This window comes from Macaca mulatta, chromosome 9 (genome assembly GCF_049350105.2).
Source record: "Macaca mulatta isolate MMU2019108-1 chromosome 9, T2T-MMU8v2.0, whole genome shotgun sequence".
Taxonomy (NCBI): Eukaryota; Metazoa; Chordata; class Mammalia; order Primates; family Cercopithecidae; genus Macaca; species Macaca mulatta.
The window spans coordinates 24237253-24253409 of NC_133414.1; the positions used below are offsets into that span (position 1 = coordinate 24237253).

Genomic DNA, 16157 nt, shown 5'->3' on the forward strand with positions numbered 1-16157 from the left:
ACTTGTCCTTTTTTTTTTTTTTTGAGACGGAGTCTTGCTCTGTTGCCCAGGCTAGAGTCCAGTGGCACGATCTCGGCTCACTGCAAGCTCTGCCTCCTGGGTTCACACAATTCTCCTGCCTCAGCCTCATGAGTAGCTGGGACTATAGGCACCCACCACCACGCCTTGCTAATTTTTGTATTTTTAGTAGAGATGGGGTTTCACTGTGTTAGCCAGGATGGCCTCAATCTCCTGACCTTGTGATCTGCCCTCCTGGGCCTCCCAAAGTGCTGGGATTACAAGTGTGAGCCACCATGCCCAGCTGAACTCATCCTTTTTTATGGCTGCATAGTAGTCCATAGTGTATATGTGCCACACTTTCTCAATCCAGTCTGTCGCTAATGGGCATTTGGGTTGGTTCCAAGTTTTTGCTATTGTGAATAGTGCCGCAATAAACATACGTGTGCATGTGTCTTTACAGCAGCATGATTTATAATCCTTTGGGTATATACCCACTAATGGGATGGCTGGGTCAAATGATATTTCTAGTTCTAGATCCTTGAGGAATCACCATACTGTCTTCCACAATGGTTGAACTAGTTTACAGTCCCACCAACAGTGTAAAAGTGTTCCTATTTCTTCACATCCTCTCCAGCACCTATCGTTTCTTGACTTTTTAATGATTGCCATTCTAACTGGTGTGAGATGGTATCTCATTGTGGTTTTGATTTGCATTTCTCTGATGGCGAGTGATGATGAGCATTTTTTCATGTGTCTGTTGGCTGTATGAATGTCTTCTTTTGAGAAGTGTCTGTTCATATCCTTTGCCCACTTTTTGATGGGGTTGTTTGTTTTTTTCTTGTAAATTTGAGTTCTTTGTAGGTTCTGGATATTAGGCCTTTGTCAGATGAGTAGATTGCAAAAATTTTCTCCCATTCTGTAGGTTGCCTGTTCACTCTGATGGTAGTTTCTTTAGCTGTGCAGAAGCGCTTTAGTTTAATTAGATCCCATTTGTCAATTTTGGCTTTTGTTGCCATTGCTTTTTGTGTTTTAGACATGAAGTCCTTGCCCATGCCTATGTCCTGAATGGTACTGCCTATGTTTTCTTCTAGGGTTTTTATGGTTTTAGGTCTAACATTTAAGTCTCTAATCCATCTTGAATTAATTTTTTGTATAAGGTGTAAGGAAGGGATCCAGTTTCAGATTTCTACGTATAACTAGTCAGTTTTCCCAGCACCATTTATTAAATAGGGAATCCTTTCCCCATTGCTTGTTTTTGTCAGATTTGTCAAAGATCAGATGGTTGTAGATGTGTGGTATTATTTCTGAGGGCTCTGTTCTCTTCCATTTTTCTATATCTTTGTTTTGGTACCAGTACCATGCTGTTTTGGTTACTATAGCCTTGCAGTATAGTTTGAAGTCAGATAGCGTGATGCCTCCAGCTTTGCTCTTTTGGCTTGGATTGTCTTGGCAATGCGAGCTCTTTTTTGGTTCCATATGAACTTTAAAGTAGTTTTTTTCCAATTCTGTGAAGAAAGTTATTGGTAGCTTAATGGTGATGGCATTGAATCTATAAATTACCTTGGGCAGTATGGCCATTTTCACGATATTGATTCTTCCTATCCATGAGTATGGAATGTTCTTCCATTTGTCTGTGTCCTCTTTTATTTCATTGAGCAGTGGTTTGTAGTTCTCCTTGAAGAGGTCCTTCACATCCCTTGTAAGTTGGATTCCTAGGTATTTTATTCTCTTTGAAGCAATTGTGAATGGGAGTTCACTCATGATTTGGCTGTCTGTCTGTTATTGGTGTATAAGAATGCTTGTGATTTTTGCACATTGATTTTGTATCCTGAGACTTTGCTGAAGTTGCTTATCAGCTTAAGGAGATTTTGGGCTGAGACAATGGGGTTTTCTAAATATATAATCATGTCATCTGCAAACAGGGACAATTTGACTTCCTCTTTTCCTCACTGAATACCCTTTATTTCTTTCTCCTGCCTGATTGCCCTGGCCAGAACTTCCAACACTGTGTGAATTGGAGTGGTAAGAGAGGGCATCCCTGTCTTGTGCCAGTTTTCAAAGGGAATGCTTCCGGTTTTTGCCCATTCAGTATGATATTGGCTGTGGGTTTGTCATAAATAGCTCTTATTATTTTGAGATATGTTCCATCAACACAGAATTTATTGAGAGTTTTTAGCATGAAGGGCTGTTGAATTTTGTCAAAGGCCTTTGCTGCATCTATTGAGATAATCATATGGTTTTTATCTTTGGTTCTGTTTATATCCTGGATTATATTTATTGATTTGCATATGTTGAACCAACCTTGCATCCCAGGGATGAAGCCCACTTGATCATGGTGGATAAGCTTTTGATGTGCTGCTGGATTCGGTTTGCCAGTATTTTATTGAGGATTTTTGCACTGATTTTCATCAGGGATATTGGTCTGAAATTCTCTTTTTTTGTTGTGTCTCTAAAAGATAGGACTTTTATTTTGGTTTCTTGCCTTATAACATTAACTGGAAACTCGCATTGAATAGAAGTGACAAGAGGGAACAGCTTGCCTTCTTCCCAATCTTAGGATAAAATAATTCTGTTTTAAATTATGGCATTTGCTGTAGGTTTTTGGTGGATTTCCTTTATCACATTGAGAAAGTTTTCTCCTATTTCTAGTTTGCTAAGGGTTTTTTTGTTTGTTTTAGATTATGAATGGGTGTTGAAATTTGTCAAATGTTTTTCTGCACCTTTTAAGATGAAACCATATGAATCATATGGTTTCTCCTTTTTAGTCTGCTAGTATGATGAATTATATTTATTGATTTTTGAATGTTGACTCAATATTCCATTTCTAGCATAAACCCCATTTGTTCATGATGTATTATTTTATTATATGTAGCTGGATTTGATTTACTGAAATTATGTTAAGGATTTTTGTGTCTGTGTTCATAAGAAATGTTGGTCTGTAGTTTTCTACCTTTTAAATTTCTTTTTCTAGTGTTATCAGGGTAAAACTAGCCACATAAAATGAACTGGAAAGTCTTCTTTCTTTGCTTTTGTGCAGGATTGGTTTTATTCCTTTCTTAAACATTTGGTAGAATTCATCAGTCAAGCCTCTGAATCTATGGGTTTTCTTTGTAGAAAGGTTTATGACTACAACTTCACTTTCTTTAATATAAATAGGGATGTTTAAATTATTTCTCTTTGAGTGAGTTTTAGTTGTTCTGATCTTTCAAGGAATGTATTTTTATTGAATTTGATGAATTTATTGTTTTAAATTTATTCATAACATTTCTTTATTATCCTTTTAGTAGGGCATAGAAATTGTTCATTCTGGGTACTTGTAATTGTGTGTTCTTTATCTATTTTTCTTGTTTAAGTTGGCTAAAGATTTACCAGCTGTGTTCTAAAAGACTGGCTTTTGTTTTCATTGATTTTCTCTACTGTTTGTCCATTTATTATTCTATTGATTTCTGGTTATTTCTTCCCTTCCACTTCCTTTGGGTTAAATTGTTCTTTTCTATTTTCTTAAGGTGGAAACGTAGACATTTAGTTATAAAGTTTTCTACTTTCCAACATAAGTATTTAAAGTTATAAATTTCCGGCCGAGTGTGGTGGCTCATGTCTGTAATCCCAGCACTTTGGGAGGTCAAGGCGGTTGGATCACCTGAGATCAGGAGTTCAAAAGCAGCCTGGCCAATGTGGTGAAAACCTGTCTGTACTGAAAACACAAAAATTAGCCAGGTGTGGTGGCGCGTGCCTGTAGTCCCAGGTACTCAGGAGGCTGAGACAGGAGAATTGCTTGAATCCGGGAGGTGGAGGTTGCAGTGAGCCAAGATTGTGTCACTGCACTCCAGCCAGGGTGACAGAGTGAGACTCCGTCTCAAAAAAAAAAAAAAAAAAAGTTACAAATTTCCTTTTTAGCACTGCTTTAAATGATTCCCAAACTTTTTATTTGTGTGGGAATACGCTTTCATTTTCATGCCGTTCAAAATATTTTCTTATTTCACTTGAGATTTTTTTTATTGGTGTCAGAGAATATATTTTAGAAATTAATCCTTTAAATTGTATTGAGACTTGTTTTATGGACACAATATGGTCTATCTTGATAAATTCTCCATGTACACTTGAAAAGAATGTTTATTCTGCAGTTGTTGGGTGAGTGTTTTATAAATGCCAATGAATTTAAGTAGTTAGTAGTGTTATTCAAGTTTCATGCATCCTTACTGGTTTTCTCCCCACATATTTTAACAATTATTGAGAGAGGAGTGTTGAAGTTTATAACTGTACTTGTGTCTATTTCTTCTTTTACTATCAGTTTTTGCTTCATATATTTTGAAGCTCTGGGAGCATTGTTGTGTTTTCTGATCCGTTTCCCATTACGATCCCCTAATACGAAATCTACTTTGTGTAATATTAATATAGCCAGTTCTCTTACTTTTGCTTAATGTTTGCATGACATTCTTTTACTTTTTTGTTACATTTTCGGGAATGTTTTGTTATTCTTTTTTTAACCTGTCCATGTCTTTATATTTAAAGTCCGTTTCTTATTGACAATATACATATAGTTAGGTCTTGCTTTTTCATCCAATCTGACAGTCTTTTGATGGAATGTCTACACCATTTACATTCAATAGAATTATTGATATAGTTGGGTTTTAATTTACCATATTGATATTTGTTTTCCCTTTGTCCCATCTATTTTATGTGTTCTTTTTCCTTTGTTCCTTTATTCATTTGTATTAATCAAATACTTTTTAGATTCTACTTTCTCTCCACTATCGGCTTACTAGCAATACTTCTTTTGTATGGTTTCTTTTTAGTGGATGCTCTAGGGTTTACAATATTTAACTAATCACAGTCTACTTTCAGAAAACATTGTATCATTGCACATGACATGTAAGAAACTTACAACAGCATACTTTCATTCTGCTCCTCCTGTCCTGTGTCATAGTTGTAATATATTTTACTTCTATGTAGATAATGAACCCCACAGACTTTGTTATGTTTGCTTTAAATAGTCAAATATCTTTTAAAGAGATTAAGTAGGAAAAAAATGTTTTTATATTTGCCATTTCCAGTGTTCTTTATTACATTGTGTGAATTAAGATTTTCATCAGTTATTTTCTTTCTGACTGAAGAGATTCCTTTAACATTTCTGCAGTTCTGCTGGTGATGACATAGTTGTTCTCATTTTACTAGGAACATCTTTCTTTTTCATTTTCTTTTTTGGTACAATATGGTTACATTTATAATATTGGAACATGTATGTTTAAAAATGCATGGAGTACTTGCTTCAGCAGCACATATACTAAAATTGGAATAATACAGACAAAATTGACTTGGCCCCTGAACAAGGATGACACACAAATTCAAGAAGAGCTCCAGATTTTTGTATTTAATGCACTAAACTGTGCACTTAAAAATAGTAGATTTTATGTTATATATATTTTACCACAAAAAAAAAAACACAGACATGGATCTAGAAATACACATATAAAACTGTTAATATTGGCTTACTCCTTGGAAGAGGAGATGGGAGTGAAAGATAACTTTTAGGATTTTTAAACTTCAATTTTTAAACTTTTGTTTGGAAAATTATTTCAAACATAAAAAATTTGCAAGAGTTTACTCAGATTCACACATTGTTAACATTTTACCCCATTTGCTTCACTATTCTCAGTCTCTTTTTATATATACATTAAGAATACATCATCTATCTCTGCATATGTATTTGTGTGTAAACTAGATATATGTATATATATTTATATATATGTATATATATTTATGAACCTTTTGAGGGGAAAATACTCAGCATATTTCCTAAAAATAGGGATTCTCCTTTATAATCACAGTACACTTAACAAATACAGTACATTTAGCTACTTTTTCTTTTCTTTTCTTTTCTTTTTTGAGAGGAAGTTTTGTTCTTGTTGCCCAGGCTGGAGTGCGATGGTGCAATCTTGGCTCACTGCAACCTCCCAGGTTTAAGCAATTCTCCTGCCTCAGCCTCTCAAGTAGTTGGGATTACAGGCATGCACCACCATCCCAGACTAATTTTGCAGTTTTAGTAGAGGCAGGGTTTCTCCACGTTGATCAGGCTGGTCTCGAACTCCCTACCTCATATAATCTGCCCACCTCGGCCTCCCAAAATGTTGGGATTACAGGCGTGAGCCACCGCGCCCAACCACTTTTTCTTTTTTTAATTGACAAGTAAAAATTATACATATATTATGGTGTACAACATAATGTTTTGATATGTGTATATACTTTGTGGAATGGCTAAATAAAGTCATTTTGCATATGCATTACCTCACATACTTTTTTGTGGTGAGAATACTTAAAATCTCTTAACAATTTTCAAGTATACAATACATTGTTTTAAGCTATGGTCTTGATGTTCAATAGATTTCTTGAACTCATTCCTCCTGTTTATCTGAAATTTTGTTTCTTTTGACTAACATCTTCCCAATTACCACACCCACAGTCTCTGGTAACTATCATTTAACTCTTTGCTTCTATGAGTTTGACTTTTAAAAAATATTCTAGACATAAATGAGGTCATCAGTTTGTCTTTCTGTGCCTGGTTTAGTTCACTTAAGATAACGTCATCCACGTTCATCCATGTTGTCACAAATGACAAGATGTCTGTGTTTTTAAAGGCTGAATGGTATCCTGTCGTGCATATACACCACATTTTCTGAACGCTTGGATTGATTCCATATCTTGGCTATTGTGAATAATGCTGCAGTGAACATAAGACTGCAGATATCTCTTCAATACACTCATTTCATTTTCTTTGGATACATCCCCAGAAGTGGGATTGCCGGGTCATATGACAGTTCTATTTTTAGTTTTCTGAGGAATGTTTATACTATTTTCCACAATTGATGTACTAATTTATAGTCCTGCCAACAGTGTGCAAGTCTTCCCTCTCTTCTACATTCTTGCCAATGCTTGTTATCTTTTATCTTTCAGGTAATAGCCATCCTAACAGGTGTAAGGTAATATCTCATTGGGGTTTCAATTTGCATTTCCCTGATGATTAGAGATGTTGAGCTTTTTTTTTTTTTCTTTGAGACAGAGTCTCACTCTGTCGCCCAGGCTGGAGTGCAGTGGTGCAATCTTGGCTCACTGCAACCGCCGCCTCCTGGGCTCAAGCGATTCTCCTGCCTCAGCCTCCCAAGTAGCCAGGATCACAGGTGCCCACCACCATGCCTGGTTAATTTTTGTATTTTTAGTAGAGGCAGGGTTTCACCATGTTGACCAGCCCAGTCTCAAATTCCTGATCTCAGGCAATCCACCTGCCTCGGCCTCACAAAGTGCTGGGATTACAGGCAGGAGCCCCATGCCGTGGCTGAGCATTTCTTTTTCACATACCTAATTAGTTATTTGTATGTCTTCTCTTGAGAAATGTCTATTCAGGTCATTTGCTAATTTTTAAATTCAGGTTATTTGTCTTTTTACTTTTGAGTTATTTGAGTTTCTCACATATTTTGGAGGCTAATTATGATTTGCAAATATATTCTCCCATTCTGTAGGTTTCTCTTCACTCTGCTAGTTGTTTTCTTTGTTATGCAGAGGTTTTTAGTTTAATGCAGTCCCATTTGTCTACTTTTGCTGCCTATGTGTTTGTGCTCATATGAAAATAATTATTGCCTAGACCAATGTCATAAAACTATTCCCCTATGTATTCTTCTAGTTTTACAATTGTAGGTTTTATATTTAAGTCTTTAATCCATTTTGAGTTGATTTTTGCATATGATATGAGATGAGGGTCTAATTTCAATCTTCTGCATGTGGATATCCAGTTTTCCCAGCATCATTTATTAGAAAGACTATCTTTTCCCCATTGTAAGTCCTTAGTATTTTTTTTAAAGTACATAGACTATAAATGCATGGATTTATTTCTGGGATTTTATTCTGTCCCATTAGATTATATGTCTGTTTTTATACCACTACCATGCTGTTTTTATTACGATAGCTTTGTAGTATATTCTCAAATCAGTTACTGTGATGCCTCCTGCTTTGTTCTTTTTGCTCAAAATGCTTTGGCTAATTGATATTTTTTGTGATACGTAACATTTTAAGATTTTTTTTTCCTATTTTTGTGAAAAATGTTATTGGAATTTTGATAGGGATTACAGGGAACCCGTAGATCACTTTGGATATGGACATCTTACGAATTTCAATTCTTCCAGTCCATGAACATGAGATGCTTTCCTATTTATTTGTGTCTTTAATTTCTTTCATCAATGTTTCCCTCCTCTTTAATTTTTTTTGGAAGAGCTTAAGGATTGCTATGAGTTCTTTAAATATTTGGTAGAATTCAGCAGTGCTTTTCTTTGATGGGAAACTTAACCACTGATTCAATCTCCTTACATGTTGTTGATCTGCTCACATTTTCTGTTTCTTCATAGTCTTGTAGGTTGTATATGTCTATGAATTTATTCATTTTTTTCTATGTTATCTGATTAGTAAACTTAATATTGACACAATACTTTTATCTAATCTGCCACTGGTATTCCAATTTTACTGATTGACCCAATGAAATGTTTTAGCATTTTCTTCTCTCATGTACAGGATCTAGCCTCTGTTCAGGGATTGAATTTAAGTGTCATGTCTCCTTAGTCTCCTTTAATCTGGAACTTTTTCTTTATTTTTCTTACCAAAATGATGTTGACATGTTTGAAAAATGGAGTCTGGCCCTCCAACAACTTTTAACTAAAACATCCATTTTTTGCTTGTCTGAAGTTTCTTCATGGTTGCGTTTAGGTTATGCATTCTTGGCCAGAATACTACGTGAGTTTCTGCCTTCACAATTGCAGGCACATAATACCCATGTGCCCCTCATTGGTGATGTTAATTTGTTTTTTTAAAAATAAATCTTCATGTTTTATTTTTAAAATATCATTTAAGTTACATTTAAATATGAAAATCAAATAATATTAAAAATCATTCAGAATATTTAATAGCAACCTGAGGAGTGACAATTTTGGAAATCAGCTTAACAGTTTCATGAGGTATCTGGTTTTACTCACTTGAGATATGCTTTTGTTAGTACAGTGCATAGATTTTTTTTTTTGCCACATTTTGTTCACTCATTTTCATGTATATGAATATACAGTCTGTAAAATACTTACAAGTAGGCAAAGTAAAATGCAAAAATCATATTTTTAACTTGTCTTTTACCTCTTCATTATTTCCTTCCAATTTTAAATTATTTTTTGTATGCAGCCATTTGAGGTTTTCTAGACACATACAAAATACACACCGAATATAGTTTTTGTTTTTTTTTTAAAATGGAGTCTCACTCCGTTGCCCAGGCTGGAGTGAAGTGGCACAATCTCAGCTTACTGCAACCTCCACCTCCCAGGTTCAAGCAATTCTCCTGCTCCAGCCTCACGAGTAGCTGGGATTACAGGCATCTGCCATGATGGCTGGCTAATGAAATATGAATTTTTAGCAAAAATATCACAGCATATTTTTCTTATCATCGTATATGCTTACTGATAATTTTTGCTGAATTTTGAATGTCAGATTGTATATTTTTACTTCATTCTTTTTCCCCAAGTTGTTACTAAAGTTACACATACATACAGAAAATGCAAAAAATTATATATGTTCATCTCCAAGAACTTTCACAAACTGAACACACCCATGTGCCTAGCACTGAAATCAACACACAGAATGTCAGCCACATATCAGAAGTACTTTTTGCTGCCATCCAGTTCTCAAGAGAGCACCCACTGTTTAATAGCACCACAGATTCATTCATTTTGACAATTTTATAAAATGAATTGTAAAATTCATTTTATATTTTATGTAAATGGAATCATGAATATGGACTCCCTGGGGTATAGCTTGCCATTAGGCCTGTGAGTTTCCTCATTGTTGTGAGGGTTCTGGTTTGGGTATTTCTGTTGCTGTCTAGTGTTCCACTGGGTGCAGATACCATGGTGTTTATCCATTTTCTTGTTGATGGACATTTGGGTAGTTTCCTCCACAGAGCTCCTATGACTCCTGGGACTAAGAACATTTGAGAACCTATCTGCTATAGATGTTTGTGTGAAGGGGAACAGGGTAGCTACATATATAGCTTCAGTAGATACTGCCACACAGTTTCTCAGTGTGATTTCATTTAAACTCCACCACGTGTACATGAATGATCTGGTTGCCCCATGGACTTGCCAGGACTTGATATTGCTCTTTTTCATTTTAGCTGAACTGGTGTGTGTAGAATGGTATCTCATCATGATTTAAATTAGCATTTTCCTGAAGATGAAGAAGTTAAACATCTTTTCTATTGATCATTTGGATATTCTTTTTTGTGTAGTGTCTATTCAAGTTTTTCACCCACTTTTCTAATGGGTTTTCAGAGTTTTTCTTTTTAAGTGGTAGGAATTTGTTTTATATTCTGGCTTTCTGTGCTTTATGGGACATATATAATGCAAACAGGTCTTAGTTTGTGGGTTTCTCAATTCCTTCTTTAATGACATATTTTGATGAGTAGTAGCGTTTCACATTCTTTATCATGATCAAGTTATTCTTTTTACTTTGTATTTAGAATTTTATTGCATTAAAACAATAGTTTTTCTACTCAGATGTTGTAAAGCTGCTTTTCTATCTTTTCCTTATAAAAGCCATTCTTCTTTTATATTTAGAACTGACATGAGGATTATAAGAAATTAACAAGAGGAGTCCAGGAAAGTGTGATTAGTAAAATGGAAGAGAGGCTAAAAGAAAATGTCCTAATAAAAGCAACCGATGAACAGCAGAAAAGTTAAACAGAGTTTAAATGACACTTGGGACACAATTAGTGGGGTGGATATGGGAACTCCCTGTACTCTCTGCTCAAATTTTGCTGTGAACCCAAAAATAAAAATAAAGTTTATTAATTAATAAAAAAGGAAAAAAGCTAGAACTGAGGGAATAATTAACCTTAGAAAAGGAAATGCACAAACATGTTCTCAATAGATAAAAGATTTCAAGCCGGTTTCAAAAAGTTTGATGTATGTGGAGGAAAAGAAGTACATAGGAGATAATATTGAGCTACATCCTAGTCTGAAAACCAAAGATAGTGAGAAAGACCGCTTACAGCTGATAGCTCAATATATGCAGGGCCATTTAAAATATAGGTTTGTTTTTTTTTTTTACATCAGTTCCAAGTTCACAGCAAAACTGAGCAGAATGTAGAGCTTTTCTGTGTACCTCCTGCTCCCCACATGCACAGCCTCCCCCGTTATCAACATCTCTCACCAGAGTGGTACACTCGTCACAACTGATGAACTTACATGGATGCATCATTGTTACCCAAAGTCCATGGTTTACATTAGGGTTCAGTCTTTGCTGATTCCTGCAGAATGGGTCTTTACTACGATGATAGGGAAATGGTTATTTTCCAATGGTAGCACTCCCTCCTCATTTACCATTTGACACTTAGTATCCTACTTTCAGCAGGAACCATCCCTAATCTCTAGTTACTGATGTATTTATCATCGCTATGGACTCATGGAAAACTATTTTTTCAGACTTATAATTCACTACTGTACTTCAAGATTTTGGTGTTCAAATTGCCCTGGATTTGACTGACTAGTGAAGCTCGTCCGAGCTGGCTCCTGTGTTCTTGTGATATATGACATTCCTCCATCATTTTGAGCACTTCCTTAATATCTGGTGTAAAGAGATCATCCAAGCTTTTCTAGTAGCTACCTGCCCCAGCCCTGAATTCAACCGTTTCTATGTTGTGTCTTGGTTCCTTTTAATGGAAAAAGGTATCAGAGAGCAAGCTCTGGATGTGAGGCATGCTCATTGCTACTGGGGAATCTTTGCTTCTTGCACCTTTCAGATGAGTGATCCAAAAAGTCAAAGGATATTTATACTTCTTACCTACAAACTTATACACCTACAGACATATATGCATATACACAAATACATATACATGTGAACATGTACATATTTTAGAATTCATGAGTTCACAGCAATAATTTTCTTTTTTTTTTTTTTTTTTGAGATGGAGTCTTGCTCTGCCACTCAGGCTGGAGTGTGCAGTGGCACAATCTCGGCTCACTGCAAGCTCCGCTTCCCAGGTTCATGCCATTCTCCTGCCTCAGCCTCCCAAGTAGCTGGGACTACAGGTGCTCACCACCATGCTTGGCTAATTTTTTATATTTTTAGTAGAGATGGGGTTTCACTGTGTTAGCCAGGATGGTCTCAATCTCCTGACCTTGTGATCCAGCCACCTTGGCCTCCCAAAGTGCTGGGATTACAGGCGTGAGCCACCGCGCCTGGCCAATAATTTTAATTTCTATCTATCCTCGCAGGGTTTTTGTTTTTTTTTTTGCAGTGAAAACTCTAGATCCCCAAAACGACTTATTTATATATTTACTCAATTGTATTAACACAGCTAAAATAGTTTCAGAATTGCTTCATGCTTTCCACTACACAAAACAGACCTCTGAGAAAAGTTCAGGAATTCTGATGTCCTCTCTGCCCAATTATCCCATCATGAATGGAGGGTGGTCAAATGTTGTATTTATACACTGCTAAAATTAGCGAAATATTGTATTTATATGCTGCTAGAATTAGTTCTTTTTCTACTTTCCATCTGAGTGGTTATACTAGTCATCTAATTGGGTTGATTTCAGTTTGCTCTTCATTTTATTTTCTTCAACTCATTCTTATTAATTATTTTTTTGACTATGTAGAAGGTTGTCATGTTTCCAAAAGAAAAACTGTACAGAAAAGTCTACTTGTACAAGTGCCACTTCCTCCCCAGTTCCTAGTGCCACATTCCCTTTATACATTGCCAACTTTGTGATTTTCTGGTTTATCTTTCCTTTTGTGCTTCTTTTTGTAAAGGCAAAGAGATATTGATGTGTTTTCTTATTTTTCCTTCTACTTACTAATGGAGAATGCTATGTATGCCCTTTTGAAAAACAGCTTTATTGAGGCACAATTTACATAGCATACAGATCACCCACTTTCATTCTGCTGCTGGAAAAGCTTTAGTAAATTCATAAACTTTGCAGCCATCACCACAATTTAGTTTTAGACCACTGCTGTCATCCATAAGCTTCTCTCATGCCCATTTGCTGATGGTTTTTACTCCCAGCTCTAACACTAGGCAGCTACTGATGTGCATTCTGTCTCTATAGATTTTGCCTTTCTAGACATTTCATAAAGGTGGAATGATATGATATGTGACCTTATGTATCTGGCCCTTTCGCTTGGCATAATGCTTTTGAGGTTCGTTTATGTTGTTGGACGTATCAGTATTTCTCCCCATTTTATTGCTGAATAATGCTCATATTATGGATATACCACCATTTGTTTTCATGGCAGTGAGTTTTTGTGAGATCTGGTCCTTTAAAAGTGTGTGACGCCTCATCCCTCACTGTCTTTCTCTTGCTTTTGCTTTCACCAAGTGAACTGCCTGCTCCCGCTTCACGTTCCAACATGAGTAAAAGCTCCCTGAGGCCTCCCCAGAAGCTACGTGATGTTGGTGCCATGCTTGTACAGCTTGCAGAACCATGAGCCAATGAAACCTCTTTTCTTTATAAATTACCCAGTCTCAAGTATTTCTTTACAGTAATGCAAGAATGGCTTAATATAACAGCTGATGGACTTTTGAATTGGTTGTAATTTTTTATTATGATAATGCTGCTATGTGTGCAAGTCTTTGGACAGATGTATGTTTAGATTCCTTTTGGATTGATATCTAGGAGTGCAATTGCTGGATCATATAGTGTCTGTTTATATTTTGAAGAAACTGCCAAATTGTTTTCCGAAGATGCTGTATCATTTTACATTCCCATCAGCTATGTATTTATATTTTTACATTAAGTGTAAGCAAGTGGATTTTCATGAACTTGCTGAAAACTCTTATCTTAGATACTGCCACATGAATGTCCTTGGATTTTTGCTCATTTTTGACTTAAGCAGCCTTTTTCTTCATGAGTAGTTCAAAGATAAAATAAGTTTTAACTCAGAATAAATGCAAGAAAAAAAAAGACCCAGAAAATTGTTTTCTCTTTCTTATTAGAAAATGGAAAGATACAGATGACATTATTAAGGGAAGGACTTTCTAGCTTCGGTCTTGAAAAATAAAGGTGTTTTGCACTAGAAACTTGAATTTACATTCTCTTCTATGGTAAGGTAAGAAGTGATACTAGTTTATGGAAAGGGGTACGTCTTTTAAAAGACAGATATCAGGAAAATGGACTAAAGTTAGGATAGGGCCACTAACTTCACCTTTTGAGGAATCAGAAGATTATTTGATAATCTAAAGTTTTTATTTTATTTATTTTTTGAGACAGAGTCTTTCTCTGTTGCCCAGGATGGTGTGCAGTGATGCGAACATGGCTCACTGCAGCTTCAAACTCCTGGGCACAAACAATCCTCCCATTTCAGTCCTTCAAATAGCTGGGAGAATAGGTGCCTGTCACCACGCATGGCTGATTTTTATTTTGTAGAGATGGGGTCTCACTGTTTTGCCCAGTCTGATCTGAAACTGCTGAGCTCAAGCAATCTTCCTGCCTCGGCCTCCCAAAGTAAAGATTTTAAAACAGAGAAAACAAAGTTCACAAGTTGTTATTTTTTTTTAAAGGGCCATTGTAGTGGTGGCAAAAAGGCAATGCTAGAAATAAATAATAATCCTGAATATCTTGAATTAGCAGCTGCTAATTCAGCACTTTCACCCACAGTGGGATGAACACCAGATCTCCCTTCAATGCTCTAAAACACAACTGGACGAAATTACAGCCTCTTGAGAACTAAGTGTGCTTTTTGGTGGCCATGATTAATGACATCACCCACATGGTACATGGGGGATATCACAGGCATCAATGTGCACCCCAGGAAAATCACTATCAGCTAACAGACTATCAGTTAACTTGTAAATTAACTTCAGCTAAATTTTACAATAAGGAAAGGTTATATTAAAATAATCTTTTTGAATCTCTTTTCAATGTTTTTTTCTCTGTGCTTCTGATACTCACCTATTTTGCCCCAACCCAAGTGCATATTTCATGCATCATTTTATTGGGTCTGAATTCAGCCAAGATATGTATCTGTATGTGCATATGTATATATACATAAACACACATACATATAACATTATATACATGTGTGTATATACATATATAGCTGTAAAACTCTTTGATAAAAGTTTCACTTGAAGTTTTCTTAAGCACGTACCTTGTGCTTTGGGGAAATGAACGAGTATTTGGGCAGTAAGGGGGTTTTCCTAATACCCTTCAAAATATATCACATGGGCAGGTAGTTACTTTCTCTTGGGCCCAACGCTCATGAGGTACATAGATACGTGACTTACTGGGTCTACAGCTTTTAAGTTTTTAGTCTTTAAGAAAGAGGGGCTGGGAGTGATGGCTCATTTCTGTAATCCCAGCACTTTGGGAGGTTGATGCTGGCAGATCTCTTGAACCCAGGAGTTCTATACCAGCCTAGGCAATGTGGTGAAACACCATCTCTATAAAAAATACAAAAATTTGCTGGGCATGGTGGTGCACACTTGTGGTCCCAGCTACTTGGGAGGCTGAGGTGGGAATATCGCTTGAGCTCAGGAGTTCAAGGCTGCAGTGAGCCATGATTGCACCACTGCACTCCAGCCTGCGTGACAGAGTGAAACTGTCTTTAAAAATTAAAACAAAACAAAACAAAACAAGAGTCAAATACTTCCTAAGATCTTAGACTATATCTGAATAAACTGAGTGAAAATATTTTATATGTCAGGACAATTATCTGTCTAGCTATCCATCCATCCATTTATCTGTCTATCCTACCTATCTAACTATCTATTGGTCACCTGTAACTCTACAGAGACATAATTAAATGCTGAATACTTAAGAAAGGAGAAAAATGGAGGGATAGCATAGTAGGTGCCCAGGAAGAATGTATGATATACATAGCTGGCAAGATGTGCCTATTCTGTTATGCCCATTTTAAATTAGCATTCTGTGTAGTTTCCTTATTAGAAATCATCTCTCCCTAACACACACACACACACACACGTGTGCCCCCATGCACATGTACACACCACATTGATTTTTATTCTTCCTTTTCAAAGTTCACAGCTGTTCTATTCAACAGAAGAGAGGATATTGGAGAAATGCTATAAAAGAAACATCAAGATGTTAGTATTTCTGCTTTTTTGGGCAATGTGT

The 16157-nt window shown here is 36.1% G+C and overlaps 1 non-coding gene across 1 annotated transcript; it reads left to right on the forward strand.

The window, feature by feature from the left end:
* Positions 1-5260: 5260 nt before the first annotated feature.
* On the forward strand, positions 5261-5367 carry LOC114670284 (U6 spliceosomal RNA). The gene has a single exon (XR_003719752.1). It is a non-coding gene; the product is annotated as a U6 spliceosomal RNA (small nuclear RNA).
* Positions 5368-16157: the final 10790 nt, after the last annotated feature.